This window comes from Stigmatopora argus, chromosome 4 (genome assembly GCF_051989625.1).
Source record: "Stigmatopora argus isolate UIUO_Sarg chromosome 4, RoL_Sarg_1.0, whole genome shotgun sequence".
Taxonomy (NCBI): Eukaryota; Metazoa; Chordata; class Actinopteri; order Syngnathiformes; family Syngnathidae; genus Stigmatopora; species Stigmatopora argus.
Genome location: NC_135390.1, coordinates 14,722,521 through 14,737,800, shown reverse-complemented (window position 1 = coordinate 14,737,800; position 15,280 = coordinate 14,722,521). Strand labels below are relative to the sequence as shown.

The 15,280-nt window shown below is 40.1% G+C and overlaps 1 protein-coding gene across 2 annotated transcripts in view; it reads right to left on the bottom strand.

Moving 5' to 3' along the window:
* The window catches only part of LOC144073732 (angiogenin-2-like), a 49,488-nt gene that overhangs the window by 14,047 nt on the left and 20,161 nt on the right, over positions 1–15,280 (bottom strand). The window contains exon 1 of one of the 2 annotated variants that reach the window (XM_077599777.1): positions 5,049–5,112. The exons of the other annotated variant lie outside the window; for it this stretch is intronic. The gene's annotated coding sequence lies outside the window, so the exon portion shown is untranslated. Of the gene's footprint in view, positions 1–5,048; positions 5,113–15,280 lie in introns of those variants that run through there. 2 annotated transcript variants of the gene reach the window in all.

The following is a 15,280-nucleotide window of genomic DNA, read 5'->3' as shown; positions in this document are numbered from 1 at the left end:
TTGACTCACTACAAAACATTGTCATCAAGTAATGTCAGTAACCTGATCTGTAACACGTTGGACAGTTTTTCATAGAATCAAAATGATCACGAGTTGATTTTTTTAAGAGTTAGAAAATGCCAAATCAGAAGTCAACCATCGGGTATGTCTCAATTTTTTTCTCGTATCTGATCAAATGCTTTCTGATTGAAGTGTTTCGGGGAACGCGTCGGTCAAGGTCAAGTGGGCGTGTCCCCAATTGGCAGGAAATGCCAACAGGATTACAAGGTACAGCTGATTGACAGCAGATGTGCTTAACAAGAAGAGTGTCGTTAAGAGAAGAAGAAAATGGGCTGGGAAGAATGATGGATCACTCCAAGGTCTTATGACACCATTCGCACCAACTAGGAATGACACGGAGGGATTGGAGGGGTTGTTAGCGAGGAATTTAGTGACGCCAAAACAGCTTCCTTTCGTCTTTCAAACCCTCTCCCTTATTCTTTGTTTTCGCCCTACAGCTGTGTGCAGTTACAGTGCGACCCCAATAAAGTCCCTCGCTACGTCCTGCCCTAATAAAAAGGGATAAATAACTACCCCTCCCTAACTGGTGATTACCCCCCGGGGCAGTAAAAGGCAGCTGTCAAGTCTCGTTTCAGAATGCCGGACTTGCACCGGACCCCGTATAACGTGCGTCCACAAAACAAAAGAAAAAATCCACACACTCCTTCTGAGAACTCTTAACACGTATAACATCAAACGATCGCGGTATACGCACGGCTCGTAAAAGACTTCATTCCTGCGTTAACCTGACCCATGGAAATCCTCCGACTCAGATTAGAATACAAACAAAAGATAGCGAGACAAGTTAATTTATGTGCCGGGCAATATTTCCATCGTACGCAGCCAAATGTGGCTTTGATCGATGGCTTACTTCCAAAAGGGTAGAGAAGTGTGCATGGGCCTGAATACATCAGGTCATGTCACACAAGGCAAGGTGGATGATTTGTAGTCTAAGTAAAGCAATAATTGCAGCAGTTGTTAAGTGCGATCTTCACTAGCTAGTAAAGAAGTGATGGGGGCTCGTGAAATAAGACCCCCTGGAGACAAACACATGGAACACGGCAGGTGAAGAGGGGCACATGATGGCAACATACTAAGAGTGAATATTATCTCTGTCCTTCACATTTGTGGAAGTCTTATATACAGGTAATCAACATTTCTATCGTTTGCATGTGATGCATCAATCACCTGTAGAAATCAATGATCACAAGAACAAGATACATTAAAGCAAAAGCATGAAAGGAACCAACACTAACAATATAATCATTTATAAAATGAAAGAGGACAGCTGAGGAGAATTTGAGTCAGAATGAAGGAGTTGGACTGGAGCTTTTAAACCTCCTTACATGGTGACTCATCCACTTTTACTCCAGACATCATCAAACAAGAGTACCGTATTTTCACGAATATAAGGCGCACATAAAAGTCTTTTATTTTCTCCAAAATAGACAGGGTGCCTTATAATCCAGTGCGCTTTATATATGGACCAAAACTAAAAATGTTATCACAATAAAATAAAATAAATCAGTCAATAGGGTACACCATCCTCTGCAGCTCTCACAACTACGGCAAGAAGCCCCCGACTCTACTATTTTTCCCGTAGAAAAAGTACTGCGCAGTGACTGCTGGGATATATAGTTATTTTGTCAATACACCCAGTATGACGGCGAGCATACTAATTTGGTGCTCGCCGTCATTCCGACTGTATTTACAAAAGAAATCCTGCCGCTAGATGTTGGTGTCAACAGAGCATTCAAAGCTAGACTGCAAACTATACATATACATATATATACACATATATATACATATACATATACATATACATATACATATACATATACATATACATACATATACATATATATATATACATACATATATATACACATACATATATATACATACATATACATATATATATATATATATACATACATATATATATATACATATATATACATATATATATATATATATATATATATATATACACACACACATACATATATATATATATATATATATATATATATATATATATATATATATATATATATATATATATATATATATATATATATATATATATATATATATATATATATATATATATATATGGTACGCCCCCCTTCATCCTCTTTTCTGAGACGACAGTCTTGGATTGGTTCTACATAGATATGAGGAATGTCATCATGACAAATGTAATTACAGACTTGGTAACTAACTAAGGATAGACAAGAGCCAGAGAGAAAGAAGACCGCATTAGAGGCCCAGAGGGTTTCCATATTCACCTGTGTGACCCTGCCATGAGTAACGTTTGATTCCCGCTTACATGGGCTTGAACTTGCCAGTGCCTGCAATTGCCTCCCACCTTTCCACCTCCCTGTCTTTCCTCTTTTGACTAATTCCAGATGATGGCCCGGCCACAGCACAGCTGAAACAAGTTCGCCAGAGTTGTACGCATACCTGGGGGGGGGGACATGTGGTGTTGTTGGATTGGTTGCAGAAGTTTGATGTGGGCAAGCATGAGTGGAGGAAGCACACCTTGTAAAATTGAGGAAAGGTCTGCTGCGTGTTCCCACAGTGACACGCACTTTGCCCGTATTGAACATTTGAATGAATGCCAGCTTGCAACTGCAAACCAGGTGAACTTTTGGCCTTCTTATATTTCGGACTCAACACAAACAGACCTACTTTATAAAGATCCTGTATGCTTGCGAGTGATGCGTATTTACTTTGGCACCAGAAAACCGGCAGAGATCACAACCAACCATTCTAAGCGATGTCTCGGAAGCACCTGGTGAAGACCGGACAGTCTTCCCGTCTGCCCACAGTTGACTGGCACCAACTTCACTTGTCTACAACCTCTCTACATAGATGATATGTAACACGCAGGTGTGACAAGTTTTTGGACAGAAATTCAGCTCCACTGCCAGATCTGCTGTTTATTTACTTTTATATGAAAAATAAATATCGCACGGACATGGTAACTCTGGAAGCCCGATTAACATTTCAGATATTTCTGTCTAATATTCCCCTTCTGTCTGGCACTGCGGACTGAGTTCGGCGTTGTACCAACAGCTGCATACTTTGGAAATAATGGTCTCCCACTGCAGGAAACAGGCTTTTGCAAGGCCTTGCATTCATGTGCTCGGCGTCATTTCGGCCCGAGAAACAGAACTATGAAAGCTGTCAAAAACATGAGTGCACAGAAACTACCATGTGAAGTAAAAGAACTTTAAAAATTTAGAATGATCAAAGCAAAAGCAATTTGTCTGAAATGCCAGATCACTCAGTCCTACTGCAAAGTGCTGTAAAATGTACATTGATGAAAGCACATGTGGAAGGAAACGCTGAAGCGCTAATAGGTGTTGGCCAGAAGGCACGGGCAGCAATAAAGACAAGGACACTAATGATAAAAGTGTCAGTTAAGCAATAAAATTGAGGACAACGACAGAGCCTGAAGTGATTCCTCCAATCAACATTCTTCTTCCATCTTTCTGGACACACAGGTCACAGATAATGAAGTCCACCCTCCAAGTTGGCACAAATCCATCAGCACATGATGGGCCTCCACCAGAAAAGCTTGTCAGAAGGCAACGCAACTTCAAGCCATGACGCCACAAATTGCCTGCGGGAAATATGATGACTCCGAGATCAGGTGACCGTCATGCAGCATATCGAAAGAAATTATCCTTGGGTAATCTTTACAATGAGGTAAAAGGGAGAAATATATAGGTCATCAGCAGATGAGCAGGAGTTCAGTCTTAACATGGCTTAGAAAAGCAATAGCACCCCCACGTGGGAATCAAATAAGTAAAAAAAAAGATCTAGATTAATCGAGCATCAAATATGTTCATGGGAAAACTACAGAATAACATGATCATTTTGAACCAATAATAAAAACAGATTTTTGAGATGCTCTAGTGCTGTTGTTTGGTTTGGATTCCATTAAAAGCAAATGCCGCGACACTGTGTTGTACTCCGCTGATTTCGCTCACCGCTTGCGTTGCCAGCACCAATATTGAGTTCTACAGCTACGCTGCATGGTTTCCACAGCAAATAAAACAAATTACACAATAAATTGTATGCGTGGACGCAAACCCACTGACAACACATTACATCTCAGGCCAAGTAGTAATTGAAATAATTGGGCTAATCAGAGAAGTCTTACATTGACTATTTCCGATGCAAGCGGAAAAATGTCAAACCAGCCTTGGTGTCTACTTTAAAACATAAAAGATGTGTTGAAATGGAATTAAACTGTTGCAGTTTTGCTATTAGTGCTTTTTAAAATCTCTGAAGTTACAGGAATAAAAACAATGGTTGTAGTTTAATGGCACAGTTGGCCAATGACAATAAGATCGGGTAAGAAATACTGATGCTGACTGTTCTCCACCTTCTCATTCGTAGGCCACCTTGACTTGGAGCCATCACCCACTTCCTTGCAGTCACCGCTGAAGCATTTATCTTGGACAAGGTTGAGACACTCAACTTAAGAAGGAATATTAAATAAATGTTTAATGTTTGTGCAATCGCCGGTTTCGTGAGAGCAATGTGCTAGAAGGTGGTCACACAGAACAGTTAAATCTGAGTGTAGTGAGTAGTACTCTCAATGTTTTTTTTTATATATTGTTAATTCTGGAGGGCTGCCTGCCTAGCAGACATGGAACAGAGATGGACCAGAGTGCCAAGAAACCTGGAGCAAAACAGGAAAACTGGTGCAGACTTTAGACATTCATCTTCCATACCGCGCATCCTCGAAAGGGTTGCGGGGGTTGCTAGAGCTTAACCCAGCTGACTTCGGGCAAAAGGCAAACTACACCCTAGACTGGTCGCCAGTTAGCCATAGGGCACACAGAGAGACAAACGACCATATGGTGCTTTACAGACACCACAAGGCAGCTCAACTTTAAACATTTTGAACCTAAACTTATTCACCTGAACAAACTACTTCAAGCAAACAAGAGATAAGATAACACACCAAAAACAGGGTCAAAGAAACTTACTTAGGCAGGAAAACATGACACACACGGACACCAACTTGACCAAAACTGAGGGCTTACGGGTTAATAATAATAATAATAATAATCGGACATAGGCCATGTCGTCATTACCACAACACAAAAAGCCTACTTGTCATCACACGCAGAAACTGCGTGTGACGAAATTGATGGTGCTTCTCCATAAGCTACGTTTAATCGGCAAAAGACCTAAATAAGTGTAAGTTACGGACTTGTAATTTGTCATTCCGCTGTTGTGGATACAGGTCGCTTACCTCTCGATTACCGCGCACTGTCTGACACTTACCTTGCTGTCTGCCACTTACCTTCCTTCAAGTCAGCCAGCAGGAGGCAGATCACCAACCAACCATCTATTCATATGCCGCAGAAGGGAATGTGTGGTATGTTAGCGCGAGTTTAGATGTCTGATGGATGTGGGGAAAAAACTGTCCTTAAGCCTATTTGTCCGAGCTTTGTGGGACCTATAGCGTCTGCCAGAGGGCAGCAGCTGGAACAGATTGTGACCAGGGTGGTAAGGGTCCCCTATGATGTTCTTGGCTCTGCTGAGGTAACGCGGGCTGAGAGAATGAGGAACAGGTGGGTACTGGTCAACACACCAAGAGCAAGGAAAAACAGGTGAAATCAATGGTCGATCACCAGAATGCACACTCAGGAAAAAATATGAAATGAGCCAAACACCAACAAAGTCAAACCATAAAAATATATGGTCATAATTTGTAAATCGTTTGATGGGATTACATTTTACATAACAAGAATTCCTCAGCTTTGAATCTGCCGTAAAACCAATTGAATTAAGATCAAGGTTATTTTCAAATCCAATAATAATGTTTGACAGCTACAAATGAAGCCAAAAATCTTACTGTAATTATTCACTCATCCCTGAACTTCAACAGCCATTAAAGTTTTGTCACTGTTAGAATATTCTATATGTGTTGTAAGCATTTTTCAATAAGTAATAAGGCTATAAACCAATTCATGGAACCATGGACACTTTTCCTCCACATCGTCTCCTCAAGGCCCCACAGCTCGAGGACACATTGTTTTCACACACGCTTTTCGGCAGAACACAACGGGACTGTTTTGACGGGACTCCAGCAGAAGATGGCGATAATCGCATTATTGTTTGAAAATACGGCTTTGCTTTGTTTACCTTGAAAGCATTCCTCACACTGTTGTTTTTCTAACCAGCGAGGGTGTTATTGTACTGATTACATAACCATGTTTTTCGAGTGTCGCGATTAAATACAATGATTCAGTTACTGCAATTCAGAATGCACTGGGGGCTAAGACGACGCCACATTGTATCTCCTTGCAAGTTCGCCGCAGAGTTTGTTGAAAGATGTTTTTCCTTTTTTAATTAAATATTACTAATAATGATTTAAAAGGTTTGAATCATTATTCCAACATTTGGTCCTTCGAGTAGCCGGGGTCAACAAACCGATAGGGAATCCAGACGCTGCGGTTTAATATCTGGAGTGACCGTGCACGGCGAGAATCCCTTTTCCAGGCTGGACTATTTCTCAGCAGCGCCTGTTTTCTAATCGGTTGACGACTATCCTCTTGGTAAGCATCTTTCGACATTTCTGCCGAGTCCGCGTGTGATGGCTGCATATTGTTGACGGGTTCCGAGTGCGTGAAGGGCATCACACGCGAAGGCCTTATTTTGAGAAGTAAGGCTCGCATCCTGGGGATAGCGATTTTAAAAAACCCTGTGGATACTAGTCACTAGCAGGTAGACACGGTGTGGTCTATAAACGTCTGCCGTGTACAAAAAAAAAAGGTACTACGGGGGCACACAAATCCGCTCCAAAAATGGGTAGTGGAGACAGTAAAGCGGCTATTGACGATCCAAAGATGCGTCTGCCGTGTAAAGATTGGAAATTTGTTGAAAATCAAAGCGCTACAAGGGTTAAACACCTAAACTTATGGATAAATAAATATGGATTTGCTGGCCAGCTTAATATGCATAAGATATTGATACTGCAGGATAAAATACGTGCTAAGCATGGGGGAAACCTTAGCAAAATGGAGCAGGAGGGATATAAAATGATACCTATTATTGGTTTATGATGGCAAGGGAACGGAGTGATGGATGCGTTAAATCGGTTGATAACGGTGGGACTGGAAACACAGAGGCTGTGTTATTCCACAGAAAAGAGGACATTAGATTTTATCACCTGAATGGGGTGGAAACGCAGCAAATTTGGATGATAGACAGGCCTACGGGCACGCTTGAACAATACGTAAATCAGGCGGTCCAGGCTGAAGAGGTTTTAAAAAAGAAAGGGAAAAGAAAGGGGGGGGCACCCTCTAACGAGGACGGGATTTTTGACCAAAATAAGGGGTGTGAACGTAAACCTTTTAACAGGGATAATGAAAAAAAATACGCAGGGAAGTTCAACAGAAATCGAGGTAACAGAGAGAAAATCTGTTGGATCTGTGGGAAAATAGGTCATATATCCCGCGATTGCCCAAATAACAGGGCCTCTAAAAGTGAAGGCAAATCGGCATGACTAGTCGGGGGGCCTGCTCAAAACGAGAAATGGATTTGAGCAGAGGGAAGTGGAACTAAATTTAGCGGAGATATTGGCACTTGATACAATTAAACCTGAAAGTTGTAAAATGGCAATTAAAATGGTTATTTCAAAGAATGAAATGGCTTATTGTGGCTTATCCTGGTGTCGTCCCCGTCTGCTAGCGGGAATATTTTGGTTAACAGAAATACAAAACAGCAAATTAAATGTGTAGCGGGGTTGCCAAAACTGCGTTTTGGTCAGACTCTAAACTTGCCGAATAAATGCTTTGATTGCGGGGGGAGCGCTCTGTTTTGATGCGGCTGAATATTACAATAATTGGCCTTGGGGGTGCTGAAGCAAACTTGAGGGCAGAAATGGGTTTTGCTATGATATAGTTGTGCTTGCAGCATATTGTGAGTATGGGGCTTGGCAAACTACGATGATATGATGATATAGTTGGATATCGGGAGAGTAATTAATTTAGTTTATTAATTTAGTCTTCTCTAAAAAATAATTGCTCACAGGAGGCACAGGAGGGGAAGCAGTGGACACAAATAAAAAGAGAGCACTTTGGAATTTGTAAACAAAAGATAAGGCTGCTGCTTCTGCAGCGAGCGTGAAGGTCACAGTCAGCGGGTAAGGGCGCGCTTCCGTTTAAACATTTCAGAATAAGAACAAAACATGGTCTGCAAGGGATGCAGTGTTCCGCGATTATCTTCGCATTTATTTTTGGGATTTAATCAGAAATGTCTTTCGAGGTGATAGAAAATCTGTTTGGCAAAGATTGATTTGGGGAAAGCTTTGGAATTGGGAATAATACTATTATTATTATTTTATTTTATTTTTTGTGAAGTTCAAAGGGCTCTTAATTGAAGAGAGCTAGTTTTGGAGGATAAAACGATATTATTACTGTTTTTGAATGGTTGGCTGGTTAAAGAAAAATGAATGGATTTTTTTACAATATTATGGCATATTGGTTACAATTTGTGGGTCCTTTATTAAGCATTGAAAATTGTAATTAGGAAATGCCTAGTAAAAGGTGGATTTCACTAATTTAATTATTGTAGATTTTTCTTGTGGTAACAGGGAGCTATAAGAAATGGCTCTTATCTTAAGTAAACATAGTATGGGGTGATTTGCAATTTATGTCTTAGGTATTAAGGGTTATTTGGTTGTTAAAGAAATCAGACATGAAATTAACAATGCGGAAATGAGAAATTTCATGGCATTCGTCCAAATTGTTAGGTAAATTGAACCTGGCTGGGGTAGATAAGATAATTGGTTAAGGATAGGCATAGTTTCCCTAGAAGAAACATGGAGCGTCTTTAGGTGCACAAAAGACTTTCCTTGTTTGACCTGAAGGGGGCGTATGCTTTGGTAGGTCATATTGATGACTATTGGGACGTTATTACTGTCTATTGCTTTAGGGGCATACAAATTAAGAATTTAGCCAAAACTTACTGCATTGCAATTATGGGGTTAATACAACTGAATGTTACGGTGATAACGATGGGCAATAACAAGCTTAGATAAAGGGGAATATCTACAAACAAACAAAAAAATCTAAATTCAGGTAGGGCCTTCCATGGTGTGAAACAAGTGATGAAATAATGTCTATGTTTTAAAAATAACATCTCCAAATTATAAAATATCAACCTTGGGGAAATGCTTTAAGTAGATGGGTTGATTAGAATGGGCAAAATTCGATAACATTGAAAGGGGGTGAGATAAAGTTTTTACAAACGGTTAAAATACAAAAAGGGTGTGTGTGTGTGTTTCAATGTGTCACAACTTTTCCGTTATTGCCTTATTGGCGAATAGAATGGGGTAAGGGGCGGTGGCAATTGAACAAATTTCTATTTTTAGATATGTGGCATGTGAATCTAATACATTAATTATCTAGTTTCTTCAGGCATCAATCTTGATGATTGGGGGAGCACTCTAAATTTCTTGATTATGAGTGCCAGCGTGGATGAGTGTCTGTCTTTTGTGTTTCAATTGGCTAGCCACCAAGATATATCAATATTCTAATATCAAGGTGGAATATTTCTGAAATCGCTGATAAGCCTTTCAAGGACGGCGGTGGCAGAGTAGGACAGAAACAAAAAGAAAAGAATTTCGCCAAATGAAATTTTTAATTTCTGTAATGGGAAATTTTGGGAACCTGGGGGACTAAACAAAAACAAAAGACTTATCTGGGAGGGCTGCCATTTTGAGTCATGGTAAATTTCATGCCTCAAAAAAGGGGGAGGTTATATATTCAATCTATATGCAGATATATGGCAAAAACACGGGCGATTCCCCCTTATGTCAAGCTACAAAAGCTACGTATCCATTTCAAAGGATACACATGGAATATGTGTGGTACATAACAGTCCTAAAACAGATTGGGGAAACCTTGTTGCAGAAACTGGTCTAGATTGGCATGCTTGGATGACACACGTGTGCGAAAAACCATCAGGCCTTCGATAAAATTAACCCATACGGTGGGGGCATTACAAATCATAATTCAGACTGACAAATTAACTTGTGGATCTTTGTCTGACGTTTTTCCTAAGTCCATGGGTAAGAAGGTCGTCGGAGATGGAAACACCCGGATCCGCCATAGTAAAATTAAAATCTGAGATGACCAGAGAATTCATTTCTGCAACGGGGAGTTCCCAAACGGGAGGCGGTAAGAAATAATTGGTTATTGTTGATGGAAAATGCAGCTATTATAAATCAAACCTGTATCAAACCTGTATAACATGTATGGGGGGGCCGACCTCTCTTAAGAGTGGTACCCGCGCAAATTACCCCTGATTGTGTAAAGGAGATAATGCAAAATTTTTAGTGTTATATAAAGGTCTCATACTACAAGTTCTGTTTAGAAGTGTTACACAAAAGAGGAAATAATTTATAATTAGAATTATACCAATATTTATTACAATAATTTATACCAATTATTGTGGCATAAAGGCTCATTGAACTGTACTCATATATTGATCTTGGATTGAATCGAATTTTGCCAGACTGTAATATCTGTACATACTGTATCGTTTTTCAAAGAATTGATATTGACAAAAGATGTAAGCCCAAAATGTATGAAATGGAATAATGTCTACCCAGTTACAACGGCAGCAAAGGACAAGCCTAACTTTTCAACACATGTCGCGTTTAATCATTTTACCTGCTTAGTCCTCACAGGGCACGGACCGGCACTGGGAGCGATAAATGTGACGTGGTGTGCCCACGTCCTAAAACAGACTACACCCCTGATTCCACGTTCTGACCTATGGTGGTGGTGGGGTCAAAACAAATTATACGACTCCTGCCAAAATGACAGCAGGACTTTGTGCCTTGGTCTCACTGCTATTACCAGTGTCTGTTTTTCCATCTACAGTAGAGGAGATACAATTGGCTGCACAGAAATCCGGTATGATGGCGGGCCCCTCGCGACGGCGTCGCATGGAGAGGGTGATACATTGATGCGATTGGCATCCACGAGGATGAGTATAAGTTGGCTAATCAGATCGCAGCAGGTTAGGAGTATATTTTTCTTTTAATTACTCCAAACAAAAATGTTGATTGGATAAATTACCTGCATCACAATGTCCAAGAACTTGGAAATTATACTGAACAGGGATTTGTGGCGATAAAGGAACAACTGGCAGCCACTAGTCTGACGGCGTTCCAGGATCGTGCAGCGGTTGAAATGCTTCTTGAAGGAGCAGGGGGCGTATGCAACGTTTGAAAATGTTGCACTCAACAACACGCCCCCCACTGGGTCCCACACCAGGGCCAACGATGGCCTGCAGACCCTAAACCGCAAGATGAAAAAGCATCCTGGAGTAGAATAATGTCCGCTGACAGATTTGTGGCCTCACTAATAATGATTTGGCCTAATTTGTGGTAGCCCTTTTTGCTACGATTTTGACATTATGTGGGTGTTGTATTATTCCCTGCTTAAGATCTTTGATGAGCCGACTTATAACCACTGCGATTGCCCCTACAAATTCCAAATTGCATGAATTATATCTCCTACTGAAGTGCTGACACTAACAGTGAATTCCAAGAGCATGGTAATTACGAGGATGGATTGGACGAAAATGATCTTATTTTCTGCCGAACGAGTAGAGCCTAAGCGGGTAAAATTAAAACAGCCAACGGTGATATCCCTCTTATTTTGAATTTGTCATAAAATGAATAACAAACATATAGTAAAAGGAGGGAATGTTAGAATTATTATGAATATTCTATATGTGTTGTAAGCATTTTTCAATAAGTAATAAGGCTATAAACCAATTCATGGAACCATGGACACTTTTCCTCCACATCGTCTCCTCAAGGCCCCACAGCTCGAGGACACATTGTTTTCACACACGCTTTTCGGCAGAACACAACGGGACTGTTTTGACGGGACTCCAGCAGAAGATGGCGATAATCGCATTATTGTTTGAAAATACGGCTTTGCTTTGTTTACCTTGAAAGCATTCCTCACACTGTTGTTTTTCTAACCAGCGAGGGTGTTATTGTACTGATTACATAACCATGTTTTTCGAGTGTCGCGATTAAATACAATGATTCAGTTACTGCAATTCAGAATGCACTGGGGGCTAAGACGACGCCACATTGTATCTCCTTGCAAGTTCGCCGCAGAGTTTGTTGAAAGATGTTTTTCCTTTTTTAATTAAATATTACTAATAATGATTTAAAAGGTTTGAATCATTATTCCAACAGTCACTAAATCTGTGTTTTACCATCTAAAACACTCGTTTTTATTTGACCGCATTATTGCAAAGCATATTTACAGGTCTTTAAAAAAAATCATGGTGCTGCAGCTAATCCTGAATGTTGCGGCCAGAGTCATATCAAAGGAAACTGGACCATATTACACTGGTCATGAAATCATCACACTGGCTTCCTATGAGTCAAAGAAAAGACTATAAAGTCTTACCGCTACACTTAATGGCCTCAGCCCAAAATACATGTTTGACTTGCTTGACCCCTACGAAGCATCTACACCCTTTAGGTCAGATGAAACCGGTTTGTTGAAATGTGACAAAGCAGGCTGAAGCGACATTCAGTTAGCTCCTCACCAGTAGAACAAATTATCTGAAGATCTGAGGAATGCTCAAATGTCTCTACACCTTTAAACCAGGGCTAAAAAACGGCTACTGTTTACAACAGCATATTTATAAATGCCGCTATTTTTCAAATACCGTTGTATGACTTTAGCTTTTTATTCCATTTAGTTGTGTTGTTATTTCTCCTTGCGGTTTGAATCTTTTGACTTGAGTTTTAAGAATCTTTTTATTTGTGATTTTATTTCAATTTCTGGTTTGTGAATTGGCAAATTTACATATGATGTAAAGCACATTGAATGACCTTGTGTTCAAATGTGGTATGTATTTTTTTTATTGCCTGTAAGGAAAAATAGGCCAATGAGTGAGATTGTCTAAATACTACTGTAAATTCTGGGCTTGTTGTGCGACACAATACACTGAACATCCTGTAGATGGTGTAACTGTCAAACTGGTTATGTTTATCCTCAATATGTACTGTAATGTAAAAAAAGGCAAAAAGTAAGGAAAAAAGTTTTTTTCACTAATATATTTGAGATTCCTTTAAGTGTGCAATGTATACCACAATGTTTAGATTAATTTTGGCAACAATTTTTAATAGACTTGTTAGATTTATAACTACATGCAGAGCCTGAACATTTGTGGGCAAATGCTTTGATTTAAAAAAAAACGCAGTATCATTAATGACATAATTCCCTTCTTGACTAATTGAAATACATTTAAAAAAATTAAAGTATAAAACTGAATGAATTTAATAAAGAAAGAAAGAAACCAAGCCAGAAAGCAAGAACAAATGAATGAAAGAAAGAACGGACAAACAAAAGAAAGGACGAAAAAGAGAAAAAAGAAGGAAAAAAGAGAAATAAACAAACACACAAAGAAGGAAAAATAAAAAGGTAAGAAAGAAAGACACAGTAAGAAAGCAGGTTGTTTTCCACAGCAAAATTCCCTTATACAGTTTCCCAGAAAAATCCGGTCCTTTACACATTATATTTAAGAAAACCACAAGTGACGAAAGCAAGGCAAACATATCTTCCAGGGAGGGAAGGAGAGACAGCAAGAGAGGGAGAAAGAGAGAGAAAGAGAGATGTTGGTTTGAGGTTGGCCAACATGAACTGGCGCTCTGCAGAGACCACGACGAGTGTGGTGGATGGAAGGCCGGGAGAAAGGCGCTCTTTCATTCCCCACTCAGTGACAAGCTCCTAACGGCTGCAACGCGCCTTCTGGAGGATTACGAGACCATCGGCAGGAAGAGCATGGCCGGGAGGACCTCTTCAGTCAGCCAGCACGACAGCCGACGCACACTTGGGGATTGAGAGGCGCGCGCTGGAGGAACTGGACGTGACTGACTTGACAGACATCTTATTACTGGTTTATAGCAATGATCTTGCCCCTTTCAGCAGTTGCTTCCTGGAGTTTAACAGGGGTCATTGAAGTATAGATTTTTCCCCACCACTACACCAATAATCCTGACTGAAATTTTCACTGGAACTGACGCATCTCTGCACTGTTTTTAAAGGACTTAAATGCATTGCTTTTTCACCAACTCTAGAAAAAAGACTTTTAAAGACGCCGAAACATTGCGAGAGACTCTTCAGTTGTTCTAAATGGAGCTCTGGAACTACCTGCTGTGCATCATCCTTTTTAAAGGTAACCCCCCACCCCTCAAAACTTGAATATGAAAGATGATGTTATCTGTATCGTCTAAAAGACTACAAATGTTAGCTATTGCATCAAAAGCACAGAACTTAATAGAGAAGACGTGCCACTACTGGAATTGTGCCGCTGAACTTCAAACTTGATGCTATGTGACAGCAAACTGGCTGACCTTAGAGGCATTCCTTGCATGTGCACATATTCAAACATACTGTCTGACCACACTATCATCAGAAAACACGGGATTCTTTGCATTGACATGAACTCATTGCTGTGAGCCCTCAAAATGAATTGGGCGACAATAGCACAATGTAAAAGGCTGTTCTAAAAGTGTGCGCTAAGATTAAAAAAAAGACTTTGAATTGCAATCAATCTTACAAATATAGATCTGGCAGTCCCATTTCTCGTTACTCATACAGCTGTGCATTTCAATTCCATGTTTGTATCACAGTTGATATCTTGAGCTTCCCCGAGGTTTTGCTAGATTTAAGTATGAATATTTGACAAAAATCTATAATGGCCAGCCCATCAAGACCTAACAATATGTAATTAGAATTTGGCGTCCACATATGTGGGCATCCCATTTTGCGTCATGTGGGCCGCACTTTTATTGCCAATGTTAATATCTGAGCTGCATGACCCAAAAATGTGATGTAACGTGACACCAAATTCTAATGACTATATTATATTTTTTATTATTAATCACAGGGAGCTATGAAGAGTCTTGCGCTACAAGAATAATTTCCTGTATTTCAATCAAAATCCACAAAGAGACAAGCAGAATCAGAAACCTAGATCTTTCATTTCATTCCATTATCATGGCCAACTTTCAACATTAATGTCACGAATGTCCACTCTGGCTCTCAAACAACCTCACACACTCCAAACCTCGTTAGTCCAAGCAATGAAACAGACCATTGTTGTCTCCGTGCAGCCGATAAGGCATCAGGCAGCAGCACTTGCATCAATACCACTGGGCAAT